Below are 15,038 nucleotides of genomic sequence, written 5' to 3' on the forward strand. Positions count from 1 at the left end.
ATATTGTTATGATCATTGAAATTGTAACCGCAGTAACATGTCAAGTGATTTTTTTTCTATGACGCGGTGCGTGGCTGGGCGTAACGAAGCTTATTTGCCAGAAAAATTGGGCATGCCCCCTGTATGCACCCCAGTTGACAAGTAAAAATGAAGAAGGCAGTCTGCGGTGCTGGTCATCGTGAGGATGTAGCCACAGGTGGGGTTAGCTTGACAACACACGAGTGGCAAACGCAAATTGATATTTCTGCTGTCATCTCCAAGAAAGACACTGAGGCTCGGGTACGTGGGCAGCTAAGGGAATGAAGAGGAAGATCAAGTACAGAATACAACAGCTAGCCTTGATCTTCCGATTGTGCGAATCATGCCTTTTACAGTTTATATAACAGCACGGAGGTTCAGAAAAGTTTTCCTTTTTAAAGACTGATAAAAAATTAAGACACCTAATCCATATTTCTCGCACCTGCACTTCGCATTGAATAATATATGGTGTCCCACGCGTAAAATGGAAGTTTTCACAACAAAATTACGTTACCATGTACCACCTCTTATTTTCTACTTGAACAGGTCTAGTCTGGTGCCATCCCCTTTGTGCTCAAGCTGTAATGAACCCAAAAATATCGACCATTTTCTTCTCCCAAGTCACCATTTCAAAAATGAAAGAAAAAATTGTTTCGAAATTTTATTTTAAAAACACTAGGAATATCACTTACTACTCCTAATATTTTGTCTTTTGGGGCTGCTTCATTGGGGCTCAGCGACAGGAACATCTGCGGGGCTGTCTGCGAATTCCTATGCAACACAAAAATATTACCTTGCTGAGCCATTGATCAGCTCTCGATTTTTAATAGCCAATCTAACATTCATTATTTAACAATTACACTGTAAAGACTTGACCTTGAGAAGAATTTCGTGTAACGATTACACGAAACGTGTAACGATTACCTTAGTTATTCAACAAATTGTATTGTTATTTCTTTTCTTTCACTTTTTTCAACATTGTGCCAAAATAATCCCGCCAAGTCGAAACAAAGCAATCATATTTCCCTAGCCTGGATAATCTTAAGGTACTGACTTAAAATAACCGCCAGCTTCTTGGCCAATCCCCCATAGTGGGTAAGAGCTACGAAAAAAGGATGAAACGAGCAAGCAAGGTCCAGTATCGGGCAAAGTCACCTTATAACTGGCCAATCCCCTCCTTTGGGTACGAGCCATTGGCACAGGAAAACATCAACAACAACAAGATGGCCCAGTAGCCTGATAGCGGGCTTCGTAAGCCTTTGACCGGTGGTGTGTCTGAGTCTTGGGTGAATGTGACCGGTGTTAATTTTTCAGCTATATTTATTACCATCGTTTAGACATTTCCAGCAGTGCAGATGAATAATTCGTCTCTTGGCCACGGTCGCAGCACTTGGTCAGCCTCTGTACCTAATGATGAACTGCCATTGGAATAATTTTGTTTTGTAGTGGTCTTAACGTCATCCTTGTTGCGCTGGTGCCTTCTTCGAGGGGGGGGGGGATTCATCAGGCTCAAAAACCCGAAATCTGTCCAGGTGGAGCTCGATGTCATGGCATCGCACTTTCAATTGATAAGCGACATTTGGCAGCTTGGAAAAGGTGGTGTGGTATGTAGATTGTCAGATTCCTCATGTGTTGCGGACCTCCTAAAGTGCAGTGTTGCATTTACAAAGGTGTACTCCTTCCGCATTGGTATGGCAGACAGTCCTACATGCGACTACTGCAGAGCTGAAGAGACCATCGAACACGTCCTGTGCAGCTGCGCTTGCTACGACACACAGCGATGCCAGCTCCGGATGGTTTTGAATCAACTTGACCCCGGACCATTTTGTGTGCAGAAGATACTAGGACCTTGGGCATCTGCCTCAGTTGCGCAGAAAGCAACTAAAGCACTGCTAATTTACCTAAAGTCAACAAACCTGAGCAACCGCCTGTAGACTGTGTGTGCTCCCCGAGTGTGCTCGTGATTGTGTGTACCTTCTAATCTCTCTACAACCTGTTTTCTCCTTTTTATCCCTTCCCCAGTGCAGGGTAGCAAACTGGATGTGCGTCTGGTTAACCTCCCTGCCTTTCCTTGCATCTTTATCTCTCTCTCTCTCTCTTCTAAAGTGCAAGGCATTTGCGTGAGTTCCGGTGCGTGCGTTCCTTCCGCCTCATTTGGCATCTTCAAAGAGGATAGTTTGAGGAATTTACCCTCGATCGTCACCAACCGAGACTCTGGGAAAGCTTTCGGATGTTGGCGTCATGGCCGTATACCGGCGTAACCGTGTAGTGAATGATGAGCCCACATAATCAGTTATTGCCACCTTTACCAGCACTTCTTGCCCGTCGGAGTTGAAAATATGGCTACTCATTTTTACTGTAGAACGCCTAGGTTATCGTTCTCTTCAGTGCCGTAACAGCTGGAGTTTTGGCCACAGCTTAGAGTGTTGCAAATAAAGTTCGCGATGGCGAGCTTGTGGTACTAGCCATCCCTCTGATAAATGTACTGCTGAGATAGAAACGTGCTGTCCAGGAGACCGTACGGCTGATTACTTTAATTGTCAGGCAAGGTCAAACGAGATCCAACTGCTAGAAATAATGAGTAGGCTAAACACGACGAGGAGAAATTGCTGTTGTCAAAGATCGAACCTTTGGATATGCTGATGTTGCTGCGAGGCAAGAGTCATTAAATGAGGCCACACTTTTCCAACTTGCTGAGCCAGCAGTTGAAAAAGGCGTTGGATAAGAAAATAACTACTGTAACTGAGTGTGCCTCGCAAGTTTTTTTCTCACAGGTGACACAACTACTTTCAAAATCTGTGGCACCGATGACCAATCTGACGTCTTGCATAACAACAAAAGCTGCCGCAGAGGTATTTAAGTCATCACCTTAGCAGGAACGTCGGGCGAATTCGACGCCTACTGTATCATAACCTTCTACTTCGGATAAAGTAGGCCCCGCCACGGTGGTCTAGTGGCTAAGGTACTCGGCTGCTGACCTGCAGGTCACGGGATCAAATCCCGGCTGAGGCGGCTGAATTTCTGATGGAGGCTGAAATGTTGTAGGCCGGTGTACTGAGATTTGGGTGCTTGTTAAAGACCCCAGGTGGTCGAAATTTCCGGAGCCCTCCACTACGGCGTCTTTCATATTCATACGGCGGTTTTGGGACGTCAAACCCCACAAATCAATCAATAAATCGGATCAAGTAGAATTTACGGATGAGATGGAAATTAACCATGATAGGAGGCGCCAGAAGCAAACTGGGTCCCCAGAAAATCAACGCTCTCCAGTTCTAAAACCAAAACAGGTGGTTCTAATTCCGTTCGAATTCTGAAGGAAAGTCTTGTGGAAACAGTCGTTGCTGAAGTGTTTCGCGCATCACTATAGATAATTTGAAAGTTCTGCAGTGGAATTGTCGTTCTTTGTTTTCCGCTTTAACCGATTTATTTTGCTTAGTAAATCAATGAAATCTACCCATAATAACATTGCAAGAAACCTGGCTTACACGTAATCAAAGTTACCATTTTAAAGATTTTCAGATATTTCAGTTAGATCGTCCTTCACAAAGTAGTGATTTAATGATAGTACTATCGAAACAATTTTGCCACACAGCGAGTCTGCCTTGTCAGTTTATTTCATCGGAATGTGAATATTCGGCGACATCACCATAATAGGATGCCGCCCTTTCTCTATTATAAATGCATATTTTCTCTCAGGCGTACACAATACACAACAGTTGCACTGTGTCTTAAGTAGCTGGAAGAGTGAAATAATTATCACTGGCGATTTCAACCCTCATCACGCGTCATGGGGTTTTAGAACAGACTCTGCTGGTATTCTTCTGTGGGACTGGATAACGCAACCTGCTTGAATATGAATCAGCCTACGTTTGTTCGCGGTCGAGCACGATCAGTGTTAGAACTCACGTTCTGTAGCGCAAGTGTTCCGATGAAGCTCTGGAGAACAGTCTATTTCACTTCAAACAGTGATCACCTTCCGGTGTACTTTGAAATAGGGTGTCTCATTAAATCTTTTGGTAGAAAAAATAAAACACTGGTGAATTATAAAAAGTTTAAAGACTGCTTGCGCTCTAACATTATGGTAGCATCAGATAAAAGAAATAGACTTCAGTAAGAACTCTCTTTCTGTTTAAGAATCACTTAAAAACCCTTCGGAGATTTTGATTACGTCAGCGTCAACCATGCAAGAGTACTCCACCCAGTCGATGGTGGAACACTGAGTATAGGCGGGACTACAAAAGGACAAAAACTGCATGGAAAAGTCTTATACGAAATGAGAGCCCACAAAATTGGAAGGATTATCGATTCATTGTGGCAACACTTACACCTACAGTATCACAGCTTCTCCAGAATATAAGCACCTATTATTTTCCTGGAACAGTGAGTGGTCATGGTCGAAAAGAATGGAAGTGACGATAACCAAACTTCGCTGCCGGGTTACCTCCCTCAAATTTTACCTGCATAGAGCAAGTCAAGTGCTGTCTCCTCTGTGCCTTCTCTGTAATGACGACGAAACAATCAGTCATTACTTTCTTTCCTGTTGCCGGTATACATCATTGAGAAGAAGAATCATAGCACCACGTCTTCGAAACTTGAGTGGGTAAATATTGAAATCAGTTGTTTTATCATTTGGCGCCACTACTCTGGGCTACAGTCACAAGCATATTTACTGCGCCATACAGGAATTTATAAGCCACTTTTAAAAGATTATCGAGCTAAATTCTTTATCATTTTATTCATTTAAATACTTGTACTCAGTAGTTAAATTTGTTGTATGGTGTTACCAAGCTTACACGAGTAGTAATGTGAAGAAACAAAAAAAAATATTCACCTCACACTCGGCCGATCCCCTGCATTGGCTAAAAGCCATGAAAAGAAGAGAAAAAGAAGAAGAAGGCTTGGGTGCTGTCTCTGTCTGCTTCCTTACAACCGCTAGTTCTTGTAGCATTTTCATACATTTTTTACCGTTTGTTTTCGCTTTATACTGAAATTCTGTTTAATGAATTAAAATGCGTAACAAACTAGCTTGATGATCCTGCCGCCCGGTTCTTGACCAATCCCTTTCTGTGGGCGAGTGCCAGCAAAGCAAAGTGCTCATCATCATGATCATCATCATCATCATCATCATCATCATCATCATCATCATCAAGAACACAGCTTGACAATTGACCCTTGCGGCTCAAGCCAACTGCCCATAGCCTCGTAGGTCGTCGGCAGCGCAGGCTTCTCCATCCGGGAACGCCGTTCACGCTTCTTTAGTGATGGAGTCATCAACCCGGCCGCCGCTTCAGATGCCCATCGGACCATCAGTGGACGGCGTCCATGCCTCCCCTGCAGTACCAGGGCATCACCCAATGGCCCAGCATGCTACCACCTCGCGGCCGTAATATTAACGGGCTCCTGTCCTTTGAGAATACTTTTCAAGCTTCCCACAGCCCGCATTCCGTTGCCGTAATCTTACAACATACGACCCGCCAAGAAACGGTGCTCATGCTCTCTTGGACGTGCGTGTCGCCGCCGTGAGTACTACTAGTATTGCATATTCCGACGACGTCAACCAGCACTGTTCTGGTGCCTCGCTAGAGTCACGTGATCGTACCTGCGGCGTATGATCACGTGACTCCGCGTCACAGTCAACGTCGTGACGGCGACGAGCACCGCCGTCTTCCTAGACATTCGTGTTACATTCAGAGCAGCCGACGCTATGCTGGACGTTGCCACCTCGTACGAGTTGGAGGCGAGCACACGCGAAATACGCACTGAAGTCCGCGATAGCCTCCCGCAGCTCGAGGACTAGCTGGGTGGCTTCGCGTTGGCACTGTGTGCCTTTTCGCTTAAGGTCCTAGCATCGAAGCCTCCTGTGAAATACCCGAATTCCTCAGGTTTTAGAACGACGCCGACCACTGGGTGGCGACCGTCAACAATTTAGCCGCGCGTGAGGCCTGCACGCAGCCGCAGAAATGGTCCGTGGCTGTGGACCACCTTCGGCCAAGTGCAGCGGTGTGGCGCCCGTATGAAGGCGTGAAGCGACAGTCCTGAGCGGAGTGCAGCTCCAAGCTCATAACTGTTTTCGGCTGGATTCCCGGTGCCTTGAGCGAGTCGCAGACTTTAACCGAAGACGGAGCTCATTATTGGCACCACCCCGAGGCTGCAATGATTCGTTGCAGCTCGTCGATGGAATACAGCCAGGAGTTTCCTGCTGCTTACCCTGACAGGAGTGGCTGCAGTCCTACTCTCCAGGTCCCTGACTCTGCATCGGTATTTGACCTGAAAATACCGTTACCAGGCCTTTGTCTGGAGATACTGCCCTCACGCCTATCGTTGTCTGAGGACATAGAGTCACTCACCCTATCGTACCAGACACAACTGAACCCAACGAGACCACGATCGTCGGTATAAAATTGTAGTCCTTACCGCTTCACAAAGCAGGCCTTTGCAACGTCGCGAGCAATATCAGCCGTGACCTGACAAAGCCATGTTTGCAGACGACTCATACATTAATTTTCGAAGACGTGCAGACGCGCTAACACACGGCTCCCAAGGGATGCTTCCTTCGAGAAAACCTAGATACCTAGCCAGGCTGAGGCAACTGCCAATAATAACTTGTCGAGGACCAGCCTTACTGCTGTTACCTCCCAGGACACTATGTCTGCACGTGACAGTTCGCCAGAAGCCACCATCTAGACTACAACAGAGAGTTCTGCTGCGGTATGGATGCCCAATCATGAGCTGCATCACATCTCAGTTCGAGAAATGGCCCAAACGTCCACACGGCTGCCTCGCAGAGCATCCTTCTGCAGTTTAACCTACCAGTGGCGGTGGAACAAACACCAGCCTTTCCAAGTTACTCTGCGTCTTTGGCCTGACAGGCAGGGACATCCACCTGAACTGTGGTCTACGAGTTGACAGTAAGCGTTGCACCAGTAAGCGTTCGACAGCAGCGACAAAGCCTACTTTTCCCACCAGAAAACACACTGACAGATCTTCAAGCAGAGGCGCACCATGGCGTAGACCAACCAGCTTGAAGCAGCAAGTGTCGTCCACCAGAGACGCTTTTCCCAGACAATCACGCCATGTTGCATTGTTGTCTGGGCCGACCACCACGATGCAGCAAAGCCCGCCCACCAGAAACATTACCGCTAGACCACGCGCGTGCAGTGATGGCTGAGTGTCATGACCAAGAAACACGCCAGGGCTAGGGCGCGTTAACAGCTAAAGGAAGGAAGAGGAACCCGAAGTACAGAGTACAACAGCTGGCCCTGGATGGGGAGCTGTCACTTTCTTCTTCCTTGCACTGGACAGACGTAACGAAGAATTGAAAGAAATCATACATAACGATAGGATACAGGCTAGTAATATACACGGGGCCACAAGATTTAGCTTCGCTAGTTAACTATCCGCATTGTCCGTAATTGCGCAAATCATGGAGAAAGGAGGGGGGAGGGCCAGGTGGGTTCCGAATTCTCTGTTGTTCAAGCTGGGGGAGACGCCTTTTACAAGTGTCCCCTCTTGAGATTAGGCTTTAGGACATCCTATAATTTTTTTTCCACATTCAATTTTTTTTTCAAGGCTGATTGTTCTTTAGCGTGTACCGGTGTTAAATCGCCCTCAGTAGTCGAAGACTCTAAAAATCGCTCCTCAGAAGACTGAAAAGAACAATGAAGTTACTCGATTTTGCACGGCGCTAAGCTTTGGCGCCTCAGCTTTGGGACATTGCCACAGGGATGCTTTCAATGCCGTTTGCGATTATATTCAGGCAACCAAGCGTATACCCTTGTGATCTTCAATCAAAAAAAAAAATTTATTACTCTCAAGGGCAGAGTGAAGTAAACGCAGCTGAGTGGTAAACATAACACCTCAAATCTCAAAATTGCTCAACTTGATTTTTTTTTTCGTTCGCTCTTTTTATGTTGTTTTTAATTTTACATTAGTCTTATTATAATACCAATTCATTGCACATAGTTAAAATGATCACAGAAAAACTGCACTACACTTTCTTGGCCAATCCCCCTGAGTGGGTATGAGCCAACCTCCCAGGGAAACAAAACAAAAATGAGCTCTTTGTTTGTTTGTTTTTAATTATATCTCAAAGCAGGATTTAACTCTTGTGTAAATAAAAATATAATCAACACGTTAACAGCGAAAATAGCCGCAGTGTTCTCATTATGTGCCCCCTTGTAATTCTCGATTCACACTGTATACTGATCCACCAGTACAGTGCGCATGGGCGGCGATTTTTCAGCAGACATGTTATGCTCGAAGTTCGCCATCTGTCTTAGATGAAAATGAATCACCAATACGACCCTGCACACGCTGGTGCACGCTCGATTGCCACCGAAGCAATTCGTGCAGATCGTTGACATCAGACGCTTTAACGGTCGACCCTTGATTCATGTTTGTTGCCCGTGCATTTGCCTTGCTAATAGGCGCAAGCAGGAGTTTCGTCGCAGAGCTGTTGTAGTTGAGGATAGCGCGTGTCTTAGGTAGAAAAATATAAAGAGAAATAAAGACAGAGAAAAAGCGTGGAAATAAAGAAAAAAAGATGGAAAAACTTAGGTGAAAGAACGAATGTACAGAGAGAGAAGGGGAGGGAGAGAACGAAAGAAAGCAGAAAACAGATAGAAAAAAAGAAACAAAGACACAAATAAGGAAAGAAAGAAGGGAAGTAAGAAGAAAGCAAATAAGACAGAAAGGAATGAAGGTAGGAAGGAAAGAAAGACATACTTAAATAAAGATAGAGAAATGCAAGAAACACAGATAAATATATGTAAATACAGAGAAACAAATATACATAGAGAGAATGAGATACAGATACACAGATTAAAATAAAAAGTAAAATTAGATTAAGTATACCTATGCATGGCGTAGTATACCAAAGAACGGGACAGACAGATGTCAGAGGGTAAAAGCCTAGCTAAGCCATGTCTGGCCAGGTTTCCTCAAGCTCTGCTGGGGCGAGCTTATATTGATGTGAGAACCTTAATGAATGAAACTGTTAGTTTTGAAAGAAATCTGCCAGCTTAGTTGGAGAAATTAATTTCGTCTGTCGTAAGTTTTGAAAGAAATACGCCAGCTTAATTTGAGCTATCAACTGCACCCGGCTGTATTCAGGGCTTGAAGCTTTGATACAACGAAAGAACAAACCACCCAACGGCATTAAATATATGGCTATGAAGACGAACACCCCAACTTGTACACTCAAGTTGGAACATAACAGCTTCGTTACAAGTCTTTCAGAAAGTCTGAGAAACCTGGTGGTGGTTGAAGGTTGGTGAAGGGAGGCTGTAAAAGCTTCGTACATTTTTTTTTCTTTGGAGCGCCTTTTAAACGTGTAGCGCAGCTTTAGCTGGGTCAGCAGTCTAAAGGAGCCGTCACTTGTGTGCTCTTACCTGTAAAATGTTGAGTTGTGGAAACTACGGAGGTATGCGGTTTGAACGTATCTGCTACACACGTGCGACCAAGCGAATGCCGGGTGCGTACGTAATATGAAATTGTTCAGTTTACACACCGAAACTACGATACGAATGTGAGGCATACGTAGTGAGGAGCTCCTGAGATTTCGACCACATGGATTTCTTTACCCTGCACCTATATTTAAGATCACGCCTCCAGTATACTACCCGAGTCAAAATTCGACTGCCACGGCCAGGTTCGAACCCGGACTTTCGGGTTAGCAGCCTGAGTATGAACTGACTACGGACTATTTGTCACCTATTTTGCTGTATTGGCTACGCTGTGGACGCCAACCAACAACGGTGACGCTATTGAAAGCCGGAACGGGTGCCTAAATTCGTTTCTCTAAGTACCGTCCTTCCATGAACCCTTCTTTGGGAGTCACGACTCGTAATTAACCCGTCATAATCCTTTGTAGGATTGCCTATATTTCTGACACGATGATATAAATGCCGGCGGAGATATATTTATGTGAACTTCAAAGAACGTGTATAAAACAAATTGCGTCAAAATCAAGCCATTAGTGTATTGAAAATTTTGGAACATGTGTACCCCACTGCCTCATGACAGTGTTTTCAAAAAGTGGGGAAACATTGTTTCACTGTCTCCTGAAGGCGCCATCTAGCGATTGCATCAACGTTGAGTGGGCCTCATTTCAGAAACACGAGAACATCACATGCAGTTATACTCTTCTTATGAGTCTTCAAAGCACTGTAGTCTATTGCTGTGAAGCTTACATCACCGCATCCAACAACCATATTTTTTGTGTATTTGGCAGTCGTTACTTTCGCTCTTGAAATGGTCGAGTACAGCTGTTGCCCTTGATTACGTGCTGTTCCAGAGGTGTCAGATATCCATGAAAATGCTTCCATGGACAAACATTCGCAATTACGTCGAAGGGTGAGCGTGGGAATTTTACAAGGGTTGGTTTTGATGTCTTTGTTGGTCCAACTATTGCTCAAATTTGTGAAAACCTATGATGCCCGGAAGCCTAATTCACCTCTATGAGAACGAGAAAAAAAAAAGAGGAAATAATTTGCCATTTTTGAATGGTATGTTCTGCTAGCTGAAAAAAATGGGCGGAAATGCAGAAGCTTACGTGAATACAATACCAAATGTAACGGCAATGCAACACTATTTTAGTTCTTAGGAAGCATAGTACAAGACTTTCTTCCGAGCTAAGAAAGGCTTAGCTAATAAATGAAAGGTTTTGTGTTGCGCTAATTGCAACACGGGATGTGGCACAAATTGTTGCATGTGGACAAAAACTGCGACGTATGGGGATGTTCCGCTGACACTCAAAGCGTTCAAGAGTCGTACACGTGGTTAGTCAGCACTTAGCGAGAAAAAAAATTATTGAATACTTTCTCGCTTAGTGTGTTAGTCTCTGTGCCGCGCTTCATGTCGTCAAGTTGATTTGATTGATATGTAGGGTATAACGTCCCAAAACCATTATATGATTATGAGAGACACCGTAGGGGAGAACCCCGGAAATTTCGACCGCCTGGGGTTCTTTAACGTACACCCAAATCTGAGCACACAGGCCTACAGCATTTTGGCCTCCATTGAACATGCACGCTTCATGTCAACATGTTTCGTTAAATTTAAGCTACAGTGCAAAGCAACGATCCTTTTGCTTTGCATAGCCTAACTGAACTATAAGGTATTATGAACGAAACAAAGACACACCGAATAAAAGTCCTTACGCTAAGCGGTAAATTTAAAAGCTCCGAGCTGAAAGATTTTAAAGTAAAAAAAAGATTCCGTCGAGCCGGATTCGAACCAGCGACCTATGGATGTCCGCTTTGGGCGAAAACCTCTACAGTCCACCGCTCTACCAACTGAGCTATCGACGGAACTAAACGCGTCGCCCCCACCAGCTTTTCTTCAAAGGCAGTTTACGCACGCATTGTGACCCAGTTATGATCGAGGCGAGGGCGTGTCTCGTCCACATTATGCAGCGAGCACCATTTGTGCTCGCCGCGGAATGTGAGAAGACTGATCGCGCTTTGTTTCATTTTTCTGCATTGTTATCGCCTTTTTATTGTCACACCTTCTATTGTCACGCCACTTCATCATGGCACAATGCTTGCTGAGTGTCTGAGGCAAGTTTCTGATGCATTTGAGCACATAAACCGGAGGGACTGTAACCGAAGCGACTGCTAAACGTGGAGCGGAACGCTTTATCGCAGATCGTGGTCACACAGCCCACAGTTGACAAATTTGTCGATCTTGCTGGCTAAACCGTGCTCTCAGCAACACGTCAGCGACACCATCAGTGTTGCATTTATTATTGTACATCTTAGCTCCATGTTTGATATTTGGGATATAACACGATAGTTATCATTTATATGTCATTTGCTTGCTTTTTCTTTCTTTTCTCTTCTTGCGTTCTTTTGCAACGCTTTGTATGTAACTGAGACAAAGTGTTCTTGTGTTAACTTTTCGCACTCCTTAACTACATAGGTCCATAAAAGATTATCATGCCTTAGTGATGTTTTCGCAACACTTTATAACTATTGTATAACTTCGCTACTTTATATCGCAATGTCTGTATTCTTTGCCAATCTATTCCTGTAAAAATGTCCGATGGCATTGACAGTGTTACTAAATTTGTGTTAAAAACGCAGATAGATTTCTTCTTTATATGCAGTCAAGCATGGCACGAACCCGCCAATGAAGGCATTCGTAAGCTATGCCCTTCTTTCCGAAAAAAAAATTATCACTTGTATAGCCTCCATGCGTGGTCTTTAACGTAATCTGGCATCATAGGTAAACCCCGTGTGATCATATACAGATCCACATATCACGCAACTCAGGAACTAGGAGCAGTACTTATGCACGTGTTTCCACAGGAAAAAATTTGGGCATTGAAAACATAAGCTTTACTTGTCATATCGGCATGGCCCCCATATGTACGACCGATTCCATACTTCGCGTAGAATCATACCGAAGAACAACTGCTTTTGTGCGCGTTTGTATTAACCTATTGAGAGCACAGTTGTAGGCAAGTTTGCTACCCTGTAAATCACTCCAATAGCCCCCCCCGCCCCCCCCCCCCCAAAAAAAAAGACACGGCCAACATAAATGAAGACGCACCAAGCGCAAAGTTACCGGTTACCCTTTCTGTTTTGCATCGCCAACACGTTGTTGATTATCTGAGCTCTAATTGCACAAGTGCTTTGTTTCTTTGTCAGACGTACGAATTCAGAAGAACTTGTTATTCGTGTCTTTTGTTTTGCTTATTGTTGTCCCACTCGTGTGTTACTGATGAATGGTACGCTGCAATGTTAGCGAAAACCGCAGTTATGAAGCCAAGGAAGGGATGTTAATTGTACTGTGTAAAGTGTAAATAGGGACGTTGCTTTGAAAAAAAAACGTAAAGTGGGCGAAAAGACAGCTTGCAGTCAGCAGGGACCAAACGTACATCCTTCGTATAACGCACCCATTGCTCTACATATTGATCTATGGTGGTAACCCATTGATCACCCATCAGGGTTGCTGTTGGTGGCTACTGTTGGTGGCTACGTTGTGCCGAATTAGCTACTTTCCGACCATGTTTGGCGAAAGAAATTTGCAGATAATTTTATGACTATTTTCAGGCTACTTTTACACTTTTGGCAATGCTCAGTCAACATGGTTTTATTTATTCAGCAGTAGAAAAGACTGCGTTAATAATACTGCTCCTGCAGTTGGGTAGAAATTTGACGACAATTTGGGTGTTCCAATACTAACCATAGGCGGCTAAATAGACAGCTAAGTAGACTGCTGCCATCTTAATTCACATTCCATTTCTGACGCAGCCAGAAAATAGACAGCTTCGAGAAGACGGTATCGTAGACGAGAACGATGCAGGCCACTTCGCAGTCTAAACAATATGGCTGCTCAGCGAACTGCTCGGATGGTTGGGATCTCGCCGGAAGGATCGTCTGCACATAAACAGACGCTTTTCCATACGCTCACTGTGAGAAACTTTAATTTTTGTATATTTAAACATGAAATAAACTAAAAACTCAATAAAGATATTTTTTATCTTAGCTTTCTCTTCTCGACGCGAGGTGGCGTCTCGTCACGTGCTATGCCAATAGACTCCAATCATCGGACAACAACATGGGATCAATGCTGTGCAAAAATCTCCTGCAGTGCACAGGGAGGGCTCAGAGTAAGTGTAAAACTCCGTAAATGCTGATAGCAAGTTGTATTTGAGTTCAAAGTCAATTTTTCTTTTGGGCACCTACTGAAGCCAACGCTATCGTGACGTCAGGCTACGATAGCCTGACGCTATCATGACGTTAGGCTACAGTGCCAAATATGGTAACTCCATGCATCCGTATGGCTCTTTTGAAGACGTTAGGTACTAAAACATTCGAAATTGCCGCTTGTGTGTCACCAGAAACATTCCAAACGACATGTTGGTCTTCGCCAACCGAAGGTGACGCGAATTGACACTGCAGCCACGTCACGATAGCGTTAGGCTATGCTGATGCCAGGTTGCGGTGTCAATTCAGTCACTTCATTCACCAGTATGACAAGTTGTGATAATTTGAGGTACTAAAACATTAAAACTGGTCCTTATTCGTTACCTAAAGCACTAAAAATGGGCTCTTGGCTAGCTCTTACGATGTTAGGTACAAAAGCATACAAAATGTCCCCTTTTGCGTCCCCATAACACTCATAATGGACTCTTGTTCATGTCAAACAGGGGCACGGAGCCGAGCGGTTGTGAAAAGTCCCTGCGTGGAAGTGAGAAAAAGGTCATACCGCGTCATCACGTGAGGCTACGGGACGAAATGAAGCTAAAAACATACTGTAATTATTTCTCGACATGTAATCACACTTATAAACACTATATCTAGGCACTTGAGGACTTGGGCTTTCATTTGACGCTGAAAAAAAACTTGCCAGGCCAGTACCCCTTTAACGTAATAGACCCATAACTTGCTTCACCAAACAAGTATTTGAGACAGTGCCTATTTAATCACGTTGAAACTTTCCCAGACTCCGTGTCTTCGAGTTGTCTCTGGGACTCTTTCAGTAGATGCAAAAAAAAGAGGACGAAGAAAAAAAATTCAATATAAAAAACTGAGATGTGTTTATTCGCATGCAGCTTCCGCGAGTAGGACTAATCGCCATGTCAGTGTCGCGCTGCTGTCACGACTGTAAAATGACATAGCGCACTAAAAAGCGGCCAACTGCTCCCTCATTGAAGGAAAAAGGAAAAAAAAAAGAAACGAGCGAAAAGGGACAGCACACGCGTACACAGCTCGTGCTTTCACTTCATTGTGTCGTGAAGTACCATCTCACTCACCGTCTTCCTTGCTCTCAGACGCTTACTCTTTTCACTTTTTGTGTTATCTTCTAAGCCGTAGCCGGTCTTTAGAGCATACTTGCGTTCTCTTTCCCGGTACACCCTGCTCGGGCAATTTTAAGGCGAGCTGATCTCGCTGTAAAGCCTCCGTGCACTACGCTGGAACGTACCAGCCTCGCTCTTGTATCTTTCACACGAGTACATGCCAGTGTGCTTCCGAGCGCATCGATAACTAACCTAACCGCGGAGACACCAAACT

At 44.5% G+C, this 15,038-nt stretch overlaps 1 non-coding gene across 1 annotated transcript; it reads right to left on the reverse strand.

Annotated features, from left to right (window-relative positions):
* Positions 1-11,233: 11,233 nt before the first annotated feature.
* TRNAY-GUA (transfer RNA tyrosine (anticodon GUA)) lies at positions 11,234-11,327 on the reverse strand. The gene is made up of 2 exons: positions 11,291-11,327; positions 11,234-11,269 (listed from the first exon to the last, which is right to left on the reverse strand). It is a non-coding gene; the product is annotated as a tRNA-Tyr (tRNA).
* Positions 11,328-15,038: the final 3,711 nt, after the last annotated feature.

The sequence above is a fragment of the Rhipicephalus microplus genome, chromosome 8 (assembly GCF_043290135.1).
Source record: "Rhipicephalus microplus isolate Deutch F79 chromosome 8, USDA_Rmic, whole genome shotgun sequence".
Lineage (NCBI taxonomy): Eukaryota > Metazoa > Arthropoda > Arachnida > Ixodida > Ixodidae > Rhipicephalus > Rhipicephalus microplus.